The 14,674-nt window shown below is 46.8% G+C and overlaps 1 protein-coding gene across 4 annotated transcripts in view; it reads right to left on the reverse strand.

The window, feature by feature from the left end:
* ZBTB7C (zinc finger and BTB domain containing 7C) overlaps positions 1-14,674 on the reverse strand; it is a 143,190-nt gene that overhangs the window by 43,349 nt on the left and 85,167 nt on the right. Inside the window, exon 1 of one of the 4 annotated variants that reach the window (XM_069880992.1) lies at positions 3,082-3,207. The exons of the other annotated variants lie outside the window; for them this stretch is intronic. The gene's annotated coding sequence lies outside the window, so the exon portion shown is untranslated. Of the gene's footprint in view, positions 1-3,081; positions 3,208-14,674 lie in introns of those variants that run through there. 4 annotated transcript variants of the gene reach the window in all.

Consider the following 14,674-nt stretch of genomic DNA (forward strand, 5'->3'; position numbering starts at 1 on the left):
ATGAGCGATACTTAACAATTATGCAGACCTGTGAGCAACGTTGCCATCGGGTGCGCGGCTCCTCTCAGGCTTCCAGTAAGGAATAAAAAAGCTCTGACTAATGTAAAGAGGCCTCCAAATCATTCTTGGCAGAAGCATCCCAGATCCCCTCCCTCTATTCATTGCTAAAGCTCTAAGCCAAGGGAAAATAAACCGTGCAGCTACCTTGCTGACCTGACATGCAGCACAGTACAGCTGGGTGGCGAAGCACACAGTTGCCCCTTCTGCACCATTACACACTAATACAATAGTGTAGTGCATATATATATTATGCATTATATAAATTTATTCCATGTATAGTATATTTATACATAAATATATATGATTTTATACATATGTTGATAGAAGCCAGCAGGGCGAGGGAGGGGATTCTCCACCTCTACTCCGCTCTTGTGAGACCCCACCTGGAGTCCTGTATCCAGTTCTGGAATCATCACCATAAGAAGGATGTGGAACTGTTGGAACGGGTCCAGAGGAGGCTATAAAGATGACCACAGGGTTGGAGTACCTCTGCTGTGAGAACAGGCTGAGAGAGTAGGGGTTGTTCAGCCTGCAGAAGAGAAGGCTCTGAGGAGACCTTAGAGCAGCTTCCAGTACCTGAAGGGGCTCCAAGAAAGCTGGGGAGGGACTTTTTACAAAGGCATGGAGTGACAGGATTAGGGGGAATGGCTTTAAATCAGAGAGGGGCAGATTTAGACTAGGTATTAGGAGGAAATCCTTCATGATGAGGGCGGCCCAGGTTGCCCAGGGAAGTTGTGGCTGCCCCATCCCTGGAGGTGTTCAAGGCCAGGTTGGATGGACCTTGGAGCAATTGGATCCAGTGGGAGGTGTCCCTGCCCATGGCAGGAGGGGTGGGTTTAGATGATCTTTAAGGTCCCTTCCAATTCAAAATATTCTACGATTCTACGATTCCATGATTCTGCCTTCTCATCACCATCCTGCCAGGAGAGCAAGAGGATCGGCAAGAACGAGACCTCCCATTGCTTCCCTCTTTGCTACAATCATCCAGGCACCTTTGATAATGCTGCTTTTTGATGTGGTCTGAGATCCTTCACCTTTTCTAATTACCTCCAAACTTATAACACCATTCCACCGGCGACACTTAATGCGAATATGACCAGGATTACGGACTGGGGAGGGAAGGCTTCAGTGTTTTGAAATTATTTTAATAGCTTGCTATTTAATTAAGAGCAATAGCTCTGAAATTATGTCAGTGAAACTTGCCACTTATTTATTAATTAGAGGAGGAATTTCAAAGGAGGCTAAGGGAGTTAGGTGCTGGACAGCCCCAGGCTCGGTGGAAAATCCCAGGTTGGTATGGCTAATGCTTGCTCAGTGCTCAAACACGCCAGATCTGACTCCTCACTGCCTGGCACCTGAAGTAAACAGCACCTAGCACAAGCGTAAAGTGGGTGTTAAATGCTGCCTGCTCCAGAGCATGGGTTTGAAATGTTCTTTTTGCAGTGGTGGGAGTGATTGAAGGCACTGGGAAATTGGGGAAAGACTTCAGAGCATCTCTTCTACATTTCCAGTACTTATTTGCTGTGTTCTCCTGGGGTGGATACACCAGCATACACATTGAGAAGCTTGCAAAATATGTGGTTTTCAGTGTGGGGTATTGGAGGCATTGAAGGCAGCATGGGCTGACCATGCCCATGGTATCCATTCCCTGTGGCTGGGTTTTGGATAGATTCATCTGCCTTTGCTATTCCCAACCTCCAAATCCTCCTAGGAGGAGAAATCTCCACCGAATTCCACTTCCACTGAGTAGAAAGGAGGGGAAAGTCCCATTCAGTCTCATTATCCCAAATATTGTACCTGGGTGAACTAGAAAGTGGCCGCCACATCCTCTTTTCGACTATGCCGAGTGTTTCCCTCCACCCGACATGATTTGGAAAGCAATGAGCACCGGTTCCTCCTCTGCTGAGCACATTCCTCCCTCCTGTTTTCATTCAGCCCAACCTTAAACAAAACCATGGCTGTTTTTATCAGCGGCGCAACTGTGGGAATTACCTATGGCAGGGTCGGGGGAGCTGGAGAGGGGGTTTGTGCTGCTGAAATAGCATTTAACCTCAAGAAAAAAAAAATATTAAAGCTTAACTGGGTATAACATACCATCCAGCTGCATCCTGTTTGCTGGTAAAGAAGCAAAAGTTATCAAGATAGACCGAGATTTAAGCCCAAACTCCAGGTAGGGGGTCTCCAGTTAAAGCACCTCCGGTTTTCCTGCGATCCCCACTTGCGGTGTGGGTAGCACGAAGCAGGTTGGCTTGAGCCTGCACCGAGCAGCAGCCTCATCCCAACCACATTTCCCAGCCTGTCCTTAACTGCGATTTCTCTGCCAGCACTAAATCTGCTGAGACGCTTTAACTATTTAAGAGGAGGGTTGGTTGCTTTTTTTTTTTTCCGCAGCAAGTTTTCTGCCAAGAACAATTGTAACAAAAATGACTTTTAAACAAATATTAGTAAATAAATATTCTAAAAATAGAATAGATTAGAATAGAATATTATCTTATATGATGTCATATTATGCCTTGTTATGCTCTTTTATATTATATTATGTTATATTATAAATATTAATCACCTGCCTCATCAGATCCCTGCTGCCTACCCAGCAGGAGATGTCAGTAGATGTGTTTTCGCATTGAGTTTTCCTATTTAAAACAAACAAACAAATTACACTGCTAAACTTACAAAAAAATCCCTCATAAATAGAGAGGTTGTATCGCTCAGGTGTTGATACACAGCCAAAATCTCCGGGCTTAGTAAAGATTCAAGACACCAAGCTATGAAATCAGAAAGAGAATCGCAGGTTTGAGTTCAGACAGCAATTAAAGACACACGTAAACAGCGATATATTAGTACAGAGGATCACTACAACACGCCGAAGATTTCCAACACGAACACGATCAGCCTCCGAGCACAAAATTCAAGTGCCTTCCCCCCAAAAATAAACTGCAAAAGCCCTAAAAAGGGGAGGGAAAAAGTAAAAAAAAAAAAAATCGCATATTTCGAAAGCTGAAAGCACAGCATCCAACCCACCTTCCTGCTCCAGGTGCTGACTCTCGTCCTCCCCTCGCCTGCCTTGGCTGCACAGAGAATCCGCCAGCGTCGCTCCCCGGGTGTCTGCAGCCGAGCGGAGATTGTCATTGATTTGTGTGCGGAAAGTTAAGCCTTTCTAGGAGCGGTTAGGCGAACTCACTCCCACCACTCCCTCTAAACCAAAAGTATTTGGCACAGAGCCCTCCTCATCTACCTGTACTATCATGGTCTAAAGAACACGTGGGACACGGATTGATTTTACCAGGATATTTTCACGTTTCCTTTTTAAATAAGCACACAAAGTTCTTTGGAAAGAAAAACTTTGGGGTTTGTTGTGGTTTTGATCTTCTTGAAACCTCATTTTTTCTTAAAGCAGGTTTATCACATCCTTTTTGTTCTCCACTCAATGGGCCAAGCCCTTCCCTGGTGTAACTGGCGACCCCTGACCACACATTGATTTGCACCCCCAGAGGTGACTCCGTGGGTGACTTTCCTACCGATCTGCTCCACTTCACCTGCAAACCATGCACCCGTTTTGCTGAGACAAGGTTAACCTTCGGGGGATGAAAACCTTCCCTTTTGAAAAGAACTGGCTATAATTTATCTAGAAAGAAAATCAGGTTTTGTGCATGAATGATCCAAGAAGATGGAGGCAAGGCATCTTCAGCGCAAGGGTTGCTTACTCAAGACCACAGTCACTGTGTTGTCCACCTATGAGACCCCAACTTGAGTGCTGAATCCAAGGAATAAGTGACTTTTAAACCCTTCCCAAGTGCATGTTGTGGGGCTTCATAGCCCCACTGGCAGCCGGAATTGAAGTCATCTCCTAGCCTAGGTGGCTAGGAGATGACTTCAACTCACCCACCTCCTGCAGCCCCCATCCACGAGGATATCCTTGGTCCAGGATTCACCCCACCAAAGCCTGATTCAGCTGAGTGTGCCACGTCTGCTGCCGCGAGCAGCCTCAGCTGGCTAAGCCCAGCTCGCCAGCACGCACGCAACCCCAAAGGGTTGGTCATCCTGTTGAGTGATAAATAACAGGTCTCTCCTCTTCGACTTGTCGGGTGCCTTAGGGATCAGCTCGTTCTTGAGATTCTGCCCAAATTAAGCAGCCACATCTCTGAGCATTAAACACTGTGCTTAATATAATACTTGTTCTTCACTGGCACAGGTATTATGACAGTGAGGAAACACAGATTTTTTTTTTGTTCGTACAACAAATCCAATGACAGCAGCTGGACACCGAGTTCCTCGTTACATCCTTATCTGCTGGTTTTACTTTAAAGAAGCACATTAAAAAAACCCCAAGTCATAACTAAAATTGTTTATACAAGGGAAATCTTTCTGAAGCACAAGGCAAAATCAAGTGTAAGATAGCCTGAGGCAACCTGGCACTCCCAGACACTGTTTGGAAGAGCTCAATGCTCAGAGCACAGTTACTTTTGAAACCTTTATTACACGCTTTCTTGGTCTGTAGGAAAAAAGTATTATGCTGCTTCCATCCCCACACCCAAATCACTATCTGCAGCTCCTCTGACTCCTGGGTTTCTAAGGAGTGTCTGGGTAAATCAGTAAATTAAGTTGGTGCGAACAATATGTCTGGCCTCAGATAAGGGTAAAGCAAAAACTTGGGCAGCATCCAGTGACTGCCAAGCTGGCACAGAGAGGAACACCAATTGCCACCCACTGCTTTCCCTGGTATTCCCACAGCCTGCATCCCCAGTGGGATGGGAGAACCCATCCAACCACCCACCTGCACCCCAAGAACAAAATCAAGCAACTCATTTCTCACAAAAACTGCTTTTTTTTTTTCCCCCTATCAAAATGGCTTGCTTTCATCGATCCACCAAAGCCAACCTGCTGAAAAAACAATTACTACCATATCCCATATACCTGAAGTGCATCATTCATCATGTCATTTCTCTAGATGGTTTTTAATCTGCAAACATGGAAATGTTCTCAGCCTCACTGAGGTGCTGCAGCCTGTCTGGACAAGGGTAATGGAGCTGGGGAAGGGTTAGTGGGAGAGGCTGAGGGACCTGGGGCTGTTTAGCCTGGAGAAGAGGAGGCTGAAGGGAGACCTCATTGCTCTCTGCAGCTCTATGAAGGAGGTTGTGGTCAGCAGGGTGTTGGTCTCATCTCCCAAGTAACAGGGGATAGGACGACAGGAGAAACCCTCAAATTGCACTATGGGGGTTTAGATTGGATACTAGGAAATCTTTCTTCACTGAAAGGGTTCACAGGTGCTGGCAGAGGCTGCCCAGGGAGGTGGTAGAGTCACCATCGCTGGAGGTGTAGATGTGTAGACGTGTAGATGCTTAGGGATATGGTTTAGTTGTGGAGTTGGTAGCATTAATTTAAAGATTGGACTGGATGGTCTTAAAGGTCTTTTCTAACCTAAATGATTCTATGATTAAAAAGGACTTCAAATTCCTGCAAGTCAAACCCAACATTTTCATATACAAGAACACTTCGCAGGGGACAATGACAAATGAAACATCTCAGTGAGGACTTCAAGACCGAAGCCACTGCAGACCAACAGGTCCCCATTAAACCCTGGAAATAATTTGCTGTTTCTTATGTGAAAGATTTCCAATTTTTGATCAATGTTAATGGAGGGATAGACTGGTGTCCTAGACTATAAAGGATATAAACTGCTTCTAACAGGATGTGAAATAAGAATAGCAGGAGACAGAAGAGAAGAAAAGGTTGTGCCAGATCCCATGTCAGTTCAGAAGCACAACAGGAAACACCTAGTAAAACAAAATAACAGAAAAAATTGTAATGATTGCTTATCCCAGACCAGGAAAGCTCTGATTATTATACAAGTGCACTGAACTGAAAGTTTTCCAGAAAAAGAGTATTTAAAGGATGGACTCGATGATTCAGTGGGTCCTTTCCAGCCTAGTGATTCTATGATTCTATGAAAAAAAAAAGAGTTCATCAAATTTAAAGATATTCATGGCTAAATTAAATTTTGATAGTTTTGCTTTCCACAACTTTTTTTTTATTTATTTTAAGAATAAACTAGCACAAGTGTTTTGTGAATTCTTGCAAGTTTTCCTCTTGAACCTGAATTTTTCAGGCGTTTCAAACGTTTGTTAGTTGGAGCCCAACAATCAACCCCAGTGAATCTAGCTCTCTGAGTGCCAGAGGAAGACCTTTTCCACAACAAGATTTGCTGCACCAGCCACATTTTTCAAAGGAAAATAATTTTCTTCCTCAAACATCCCTATTTCATTGCCAAAACCTGTTGTTAAAAAAAATAATAATTTTTTTTTTTTACAGGTTAATTTTGGTAGGAAATAAAACCCAGCAACATATTTCCCCTCTCAAATCTCACAAGAAACTGCTTGTAAATTGGAAACTTGGAAAAAGCCTGGCACGGCTTCCACCAAGGTGTCTATCCCACACACCCGCCTGTGTTTCCATTTGCTATGTTGCATATCCCCATTAACTTCAACACCGCTCTCTGGGCAATAAAGTTAAGCCTTGCCTAAGTGCTTCCAAATGTTGTCCTTACTTTAAAGGTGACAGAGTAAATAGAAGGAAGAGATGTGAGCCCACAACCTTGACGCACAACCTCACCACTGGGGTACCACCAGGTCAGGAGGATGCAGAAGAAGTGGTTTAAGAAGGTTTCTGTGCTCACGGCTAGGGTTTTCTTCTTTAAAAGGTAGTTGTGGATGCTAGAAGAGGGTGAATGGGCGAGTCATGAAAAGTATTTCCTTGCTAGTAGCCCTACTCTCAGCAGATGAGTAGCAGTTTCCACTGACAGGCTGGATTACCAGATACTCCAAGCCATGAGCTAGGCAGATTCACTGGTCCAGGATATGTGTATACACAAAGCTGCTGTCACAATATTCCCAGCCAAAAAAAAAAACCAATAAAAGCTCTAAAGCAAATCAGTGAAAATGAACGGTGATTAAGTGCTTTGCTAAAACAACACAGCCAGAGTCTCAATGACTTCATATTTGAAGCCTTAATGGTAATAATGTAGATTGATCCTAAGGGATCTCCAGCGCTTTGCATAATGCGAGTGGTGGAACTCAATGAGGGTCCAATGTATTCAATGGCAACAGGGTCATTTATGCTACCAGAGATTTCCTTGAGAAAAGAATACACAGTTTGATTTTACAAAGGGAATGGGGATGCACATAACCAAAACAATATTCTGCAGGTGTTTAGAGTATATGTGTCCACATACACACTGTGTGTGCAGCTATATGATGGGATTTTGCCACATCATATGGCTTCACTGGGAAGCTCTCAGAGAAGGAGCTGCACCCTGACCTTCCCTTCTTCCCAGTATACCTGGTCCATGAGGTACTGGTACCAGCTCTGGAAATGCAGTCACTGCTGGGTGAAGCTGACTTTACAGTTCTCACTCCTTCTTGTTCTCTTGAAGCTTCACGGTGCCACAATGGAATGGGAACAACCCTGCATTAGCCAAAACGTGGCAAAACTTCAGCACCATCTTTAAATTAAACCCATGCTTTCCTTGGAAAACATTTACCTTTCCCTATGGGGTCTTATTCTCAGCCTAATGAAGGAACATGATACTGGGCAGAGCTGTAGCCTTTAAAGTCTCTTAGTCAGTGGGACAGAAAGATCTTTTCCAAGGGCAACACATTAGGACATGGCAGGCTTGGTGGTCCAGAGAAGAGCAACTGGTTGGATGGCCGGGGTGGGAAATGGAGTTAACTCCAGCTGGAGGCCAGTTACAAGTGGGGTTCCCCAGGGCTCAGTGCTGGGTCCAGCCTTGTTCAATGTCTTTATCAATGACCTGGATGAAGGTATCGAGTGCACCCTTAGCAAGTTTGCGGACGACACTAAGCTGGGTAGAAGCTGGATCTGCTGGAGGGTCGGGAAGCTCCAAAGGGATCTGAACAGGCTGAATCCATGGGCTGAGACCAATGGCAGGAGGTTTAACAAGGCCAAATGCCAGGTCCTGCACTTGGGGCACAACAACCCTGAGCAGCTACAGACTAGGAGAAGTCTGGCTGGAAACTGCCTGGAGGAGAGGGACCTGGGGGTGTTGGTTGACAGCGACTGAACATGAGCCAGCAGGGGCCCAGGTGGCCAAGAAGGCCAATGGCATCTTGGCTTGGATCAGAAACGGTGTGACCAGCAGGTCCAGGGAGGTTCTTCTCCCTCTGGACTCGGCCCTGGTGAGACTGCTCCTCAAATCCTGTGTTCAGTTCTGGGCCCCTCACCACAAGAAGGATGTTGAGGCTCTGGAGCGAGTCCAGAGAAGAGCAACGAAGCTGGTGAGGGGGCTGGAGAACAGGCCTGATGAGGAACGGCTGAGAGAGCTGGGGGTGTTTAGCCTGGAGAAGAGGAGGCTGAGGGGAGACCTCATTGCTCTCTACAACTACCTGAGAGGAGGTTGTGGAGAGGAGGGAGCTGGCCTCTTCTTCCAAGTGACAGGATGAGAGAGAATGGCCTCAAGCTCCGCCAGGGTAGGTTCAGGCTGAACATTAGGAAAAGATTTTTCACAGAAAGGGTCATTGGTCCCTGGCAGAGGCTGCCCAGGGAGGGGGTTGATTCACCTTCCCTGGAGGGGTTTAAGGGATGGGTGGACGAGGGAATGGTTGGACTCGATGATCTGATGGGTATTTTCCAAGCTAGTGATTCTATGATTCTATGGCATAGGAGAGGTGCTGTAATTCTAAACACATTGCAGCCTCCTCCATCTCCTGAAACGGGGCCATCCAGCTCATCTGAGATAACAGCCATTCCCAGCACTGAAGATCAGAGCCAGGAACCTCACCTAGAAGCCACCAGCAAGGAGGGAATGACACTGGCTCCTGTGCCCCAGGGCATGTGCTGCAAATGGAGTGCATGCACATCTTCCTCCTTGCACCCATGCCTACATAAATACTTGATGTATCGCTTGATTACTTGGTTAGGTGACGCATGCCCGAAGGCAGTAGCCAGGTCACTTTACTTGGTTTTAATGCTTCAGTCCTCCCTTCCTCTTCATTGGGAAATACTTCTGAGTCTGCTCCAGCTTGTGTTTGGGCAGGGCTGGGACTGCGTGAGGCCAACTAAAAAAAAATGATTGTAGAATGAATCCTGAACACAAATGGACATTAATAATAAAAGGCAGGATCAAAGAGCCACTTTGCAAAGCTTGATGGGTTGGTGCAAGATAATATTAGAGGTACATTTCCCACCCTGAGGCAGCTGAAGCTGGGTGAGATGAAGACTTCCAGAGAGGTTCACACCTCGTGGGGCTTCTGAACATCTACTTTACATGTGACACCAACCCCAGTGCCAAAAGGCCTTCCCAGCACCCCAGAGCAAACTTGAAATGGGTAGTTAAATCTCCTGTGGGACCAAAGAGAGGCGGTGGAGAGCATCTGCAAAGACCCAGACCCTAGTGACGGCAGCAGACTTCAGCCTGGCTTCCACTGCAATCACATTAAAACCTCCTTGCACAACTCACAGCCCCAGCACAACTGCTGCACGCAGCCCCAGAAACGTGTTCTTTGCCTTGTGATTTCTCGACAGGCTATTTTTTGCTCTGCTCTCATACAAAATGAGCCACAACTCCTTGCTGGGTCTGCTCACACCATCCCACCAGTGGATGGGCTAAGGACAGCGAAGCAAATTGCCGATTGTAACCAGCATGTCAGCATTGGTGTGTTGATGACCCTCTGTCCAGACCACTTGCTTTCATTTCCACAATCCAGAAAGTTATCTTTATCCAGGAATAAGAAATGTAACAGAAGTTCCCTGATGCAGGTGGAAACAATCTCATTTGCTTTCAAAAGCTGTGGATCAGGCCACAGCTCCTTGCAGAAGATCAGATTAATAGCGAGAGGCAAATGAACCATTTTACTTCTTCTAGCTGAAAGAAAAAAAAAATGCAGCTGACCTGATTTACCTTCCTGATAACATATTTAAAAAATGCTCCCAGGCTGAGGACTTTGCCAGCTGATATTTTGTAGAAAATGAGACTGTTTATGTCATGACGGCAACCTTCTGAAAAACGCTGCTTTAGATGGGAAAGCTCACAAGACCCCTAGGTATAATGATCTCAGCTATATCAATAACCACATTTCGGCAGATTCATTATCTGCTCGCCGGCCTGCCCCGCCGCACAGCGAAGCACTGCAGCAGGGTGGAGTGAGAAAGGACAACACTGAATTCAGCTGCTCTTCCCACAGAAGAATTCTTTTCCTTAGCAAAAGCTTTTATTTTGTCTGCTTTACAGACCACATTTGGGAGGGAGGACCTGAGCTACACACAATATTGAACACAACCGATCAATCTCCCTTTAGTGAGAAGAGCATTTTTCTTCACAGCTTGCATCTTTGCTCCCCAAGCATCCTTATCCCTCGCTGTCCCAAACTTTACAGCAGAACATTTTTCCTCCTTCGCCTATTCCTCCTAATATTCACTCTCTCATTCAAGATTTTAACAACCATGCCAACTATACATGGAGTTTAGACCTCGATTCATAGGAAATCTCAGCTACAAAACAAAGGTTTATTTCATACTGGTACTTTCAAGCAACAGGGACTGTTATGATTATGTATTATGCCCTCCAGCTTCATACAAAATAAAATACCTCACCCAGTAATTTCTGCAGCGAGACCCTCGTTCCCACCTGCCCTCCAGCATTTAGAAGCAGAGGTAATCATGGCTGAAAGATTTCAAATCAAGGGGGTCTTTCCCTGATCCTTGACAAGTATTTCTAGCAGTTTATTACTCTCAGTGTAAAAACATTTGCATCTTTTTCTTTTTTTTTTTCCCTGGTCGTGTCTAGCTCTAGTTTCTGAGCTCCTCATCATACCAAGCCTTTTTCTCCTGAAGAAAGCAGTTTGGCTCGCTTCCCAACATAGGTACTTGAAGGCCATGATCTGATGAGAAAGGATGGAAGGGAGCTGTGACTATCTCCCTCCCAGAGCATCTCACGCCTGGGCTACACGCCTCTATTGGCAATGGATGTGGCTGCAGAGAGCAGGACCAGGGATGGAGATCGCTCAGGAAAAAAAGCCATGGATGCGCAGGAGGAGGATTGCAGGAGCCTGTGGTCTCTGTACACTGCTGCATCCCCTCAGCCCTGAGCTTCCCCTCTGTCCTTGCTGAGGAAAGCTGAAAGGGGAAATGACAACAGTGAGTGATGCCCAGGAGGAGCTGGCACAGCCCCATCTTCTCCTACAGAGGAGAGAGAAAGGCCATCTGCCCCGCTCCTCCCAGCCTGAATGGGATAGACCCTGCCATGAGGACAATGTAGTGCAATTCTACACTCTCATAGCGTAGAATTTCTTCCTTATATCTAATCTAAATCTCCCCTCTTTCAGTTTAAAGCCATTACCACTTGTCCTATGACTACATATCCTTCTAAAAGGTCCCTCTTCAGCTTTCTTGTAGGACTCTGTTAGATACTGGAAGCTGCTCTAAGGTCTCCCCGGAGCCTTCCCTTCTCCATGCTGAACAAGCCCAACTCTCTCAGCTTGTCCTTGTATGGGAGGTGCTCCAGCCCTCAGATCGTCTTTGTTGACATCTCTGGGCTTTCTTATGTCAGGGGCCTTAGAGCTGGATAGAGTATTCTAGGTAGAGCCCCATGAGAGCAGAGTAGAAGGGCAGAAACCCTTCCCTTGCCCTGCTGGTGCCATTTCTTTGGATGCAGCCCAGGCTATGATTGGCTTTCTGGGTTGGATGAGCACTTTACCAGCTTGTGTTGAGCTTCTCATCCACCAGCAGCCCAGGTCCTTCTCTTCGGGGCTGCTCCCAACCCATATTCTTCCCAGCCTGTAATTGTGCTTGGGATTGTCCTAACCCAGGTGCAGGACCTCGTATTTGGCCTTGTTGATCTTCGTATGGTTCACACAGCCCCAGCTCCCAAGCCTGCCCAGGTCCCTCTGGATGGCATCCCTGCCCTCCAGCAAGCAGACTGCATCATACAGGCTGGTGTCATCACTAAGTTTGCTGAGCCTGCACTCAACCCCCCTGTCCATGACTGCAACAAAATGTTGAACCGTGCCAGTCCCCATACCCACACGCCAGGTTCGCCACGTGTCACTGCTCTCCATTTGGACATCAAGCAGTTGCTCTCTTTGAGAGCAAAAACCAGGCACACACTCTCCTGGGTGGAAAACTGGTTGGATGGCCGGGGTGGGAAATGGAGTTAACTCCAGCTGGAGGCCAGTGACAAGTGGTGTGCCCAGAGCTCAGTGCTGGGTCCAGCCCTGTTCAATGTCTTTATCAATGACCTGGATGAAGACATCAAGTGCACCCTTAGCAAGTTTGTAGATGACACTAAGCTGGGTGGAAGTGTCAATCTGCTGGAGGGTTGGGAGGCTCCAAAGGGATCTGAACAGGCTGGATCCATGGGCTGAGGCCAATGGCAGGAGGTTTAACAAGGACAAATGCCAGGTCCTGCACTTGGGGCACAACAACCCTGAGCAGCTCCAGACTAGAAGAAGTCTGTCTAGAAAGCTGCCTGGAGGAGAGGGACCTGGGGGTGTTGGTTGACAGGGACTGAACATGAGCCAGCAGTGGCCCAGGTGGCCAAGAAGGCCAATGGCATCTTGGCTTGGATCAGAAACGGCGTACCAGCAGGTCCAGGGAGGTTCTTCTCCCCCTGTACTCAGCACTGGTGAGACCGCTCCTCGAATCCTGGGTTCAGTTCTGGGCCCTTCACCACAAGAAGGATGTTGAGGCTCCGGAGTGAGTCCAGAGAAGAGCAACAAAGCTGGTGAGGGGGCTGGAGAACAGGCCTTATGAGGAACGGCTGAGAGAGCTGGGGGTGTTTAGCCTGGAGAAGAGGAGGCTGAGGGGAGACCTCATTGCTCTCTACAACTACCTGAAAGGAGGTTGTGGAGAGGAGGGAGCTGGGCTCTTCTCCCAAGTGACAGGGGACAGGACAAGAGGCAATGGCTTCAAGCTCCGCCAGGGGAGATTTAGGCTGAACATTAGGAAAAGGTTTTTCATGGGAAGGGTCATTGGGCACTGAAACAGGCTGCCCAGGGAGGTGGTTGAGTCACCTTCCCTGGAGGGGTTTAAGGGATGGGTGGACAAGGTGCTGAGGGACATGGTTTAGTGTTTGATAGGAATGGTTGGACTCGATCCGGTGGGTCTTTTCCAACCTGGTGATTCTGTGATTCTGTGATTCTAAATGATGTTGCCATGCTGTGGATGGGCTGTCCCATCACCGAGGCATCCTCGGGTGCTGCCTCAGAGCATGTGCAGTAATTGTGGGTCAAAACCCCCTCATCACCTCCCACCTTGCTGAATCAGCAGCAATGAAGGGGATATGAGAATCACTGCAGAAAAAACTCAATTTCTGGCTCAGCCATTGCAACCTGTGCATGGGAAACTCATGTTGCCCTCATCACGTGGAATAGCAAATATAGGGATTGGTGAAGATGGGCTGTCGATAGAAGTAAGGCTGACCCTTCCACAGGGCACCCACTACCCCTACCTCACCCATCCTCCAGTCCCAGGGTTCTGCTACCTGCAGGAGGAGCCCCTGGAGTAGCTCTGCCCCAGCAGCAAGTGCAGTTGTCCTTCCTGTCTCAAGCCCTAGGTTTTATTTTTTAAGAAATCCTGAGCAGGAGAGAGCTGGAGAAATAGCAGGAAAGGAAATTTTGATAGGAATGTTTGGACTCGATGATCCGGTGGGTCTCTTCCAACCTGGTTATTCTATGATTCTATGAAAACAACAAAGGTGTGATGGGAGAAAGAAAGAGCAGCTCTCTTCTCAGTCAAGGGAGACAGCAAGGAGTCACAGATTGCTAAGAAGAGATGAGGGCTTGTCCATCCATGGATGACTAACCTAAAATTAGCATGACAACATGGAGGTGGGGGGTTAACAGATCTGTTAAGATGTAAAAAGTCATAATATAAAAAAAAATCTGAAGGGTTTTGGGCAAATATCCTCTTCTGTGGAATGGCTGGAGGTTTTGATGGTTTTGGAGCTCTTGGAGGTGGCTGAACGGCTCAGCAACCGCAACGGATGGGCAACAGCACAGCAAGTTAATAACTCCTCCTTAATAAATGCAAAGCAGTGTAGGGAAGGGAGAGGAATTTCTCTTCCTCGGGCATCTTCCAGGACTTTAAACTGTGTCAAACCAAGGAAGGAACCTCCCACAACTGAGACAGCATGGTGAAGAACTCTGCCCTGTGCACAGGCGCGGGCACAAAGCTAACAAGATGTTCTGCTCCATATGGAAAGGGACAGTGAATAATCCTGGAAATATTATAATGCCTTTGTATAAATCAGTAGTACAGCCTCAGATGGGGAGAAAAGTAATGATGCAGAAAAGGCAAGAAGTGTTCAATCAATATTTCTGCTCTGCATTTGGAAAGAAGCAGGATGAGATGCTTGTATCACATGAGGAGGATGAAGTACTTTCCAGTCCATTAGTAACCAAGGAGGTTGTTAAACAGCATCTACTAGTGATAAACAATTTTAAATCAGCAGGCCTGGATAACTTGCTCCCTAGAGCCCTCCAACAGCTGGCTGAGAATCTCTCTGGCCTGCTGATGTTAATTTTTAATAAATCTTGGAATACCAGGGAAGATCCAGACAGCTGGAAGCATGTAAATGCTGTAGTGATCTGCAAAAGGGGCAAGC

This window comes from Phaenicophaeus curvirostris, chromosome Z (genome assembly GCF_032191515.1).
Source record: "Phaenicophaeus curvirostris isolate KB17595 chromosome Z, BPBGC_Pcur_1.0, whole genome shotgun sequence".
Taxonomy (NCBI): Eukaryota; Metazoa; Chordata; class Aves; order Cuculiformes; family Cuculidae; genus Phaenicophaeus; species Phaenicophaeus curvirostris.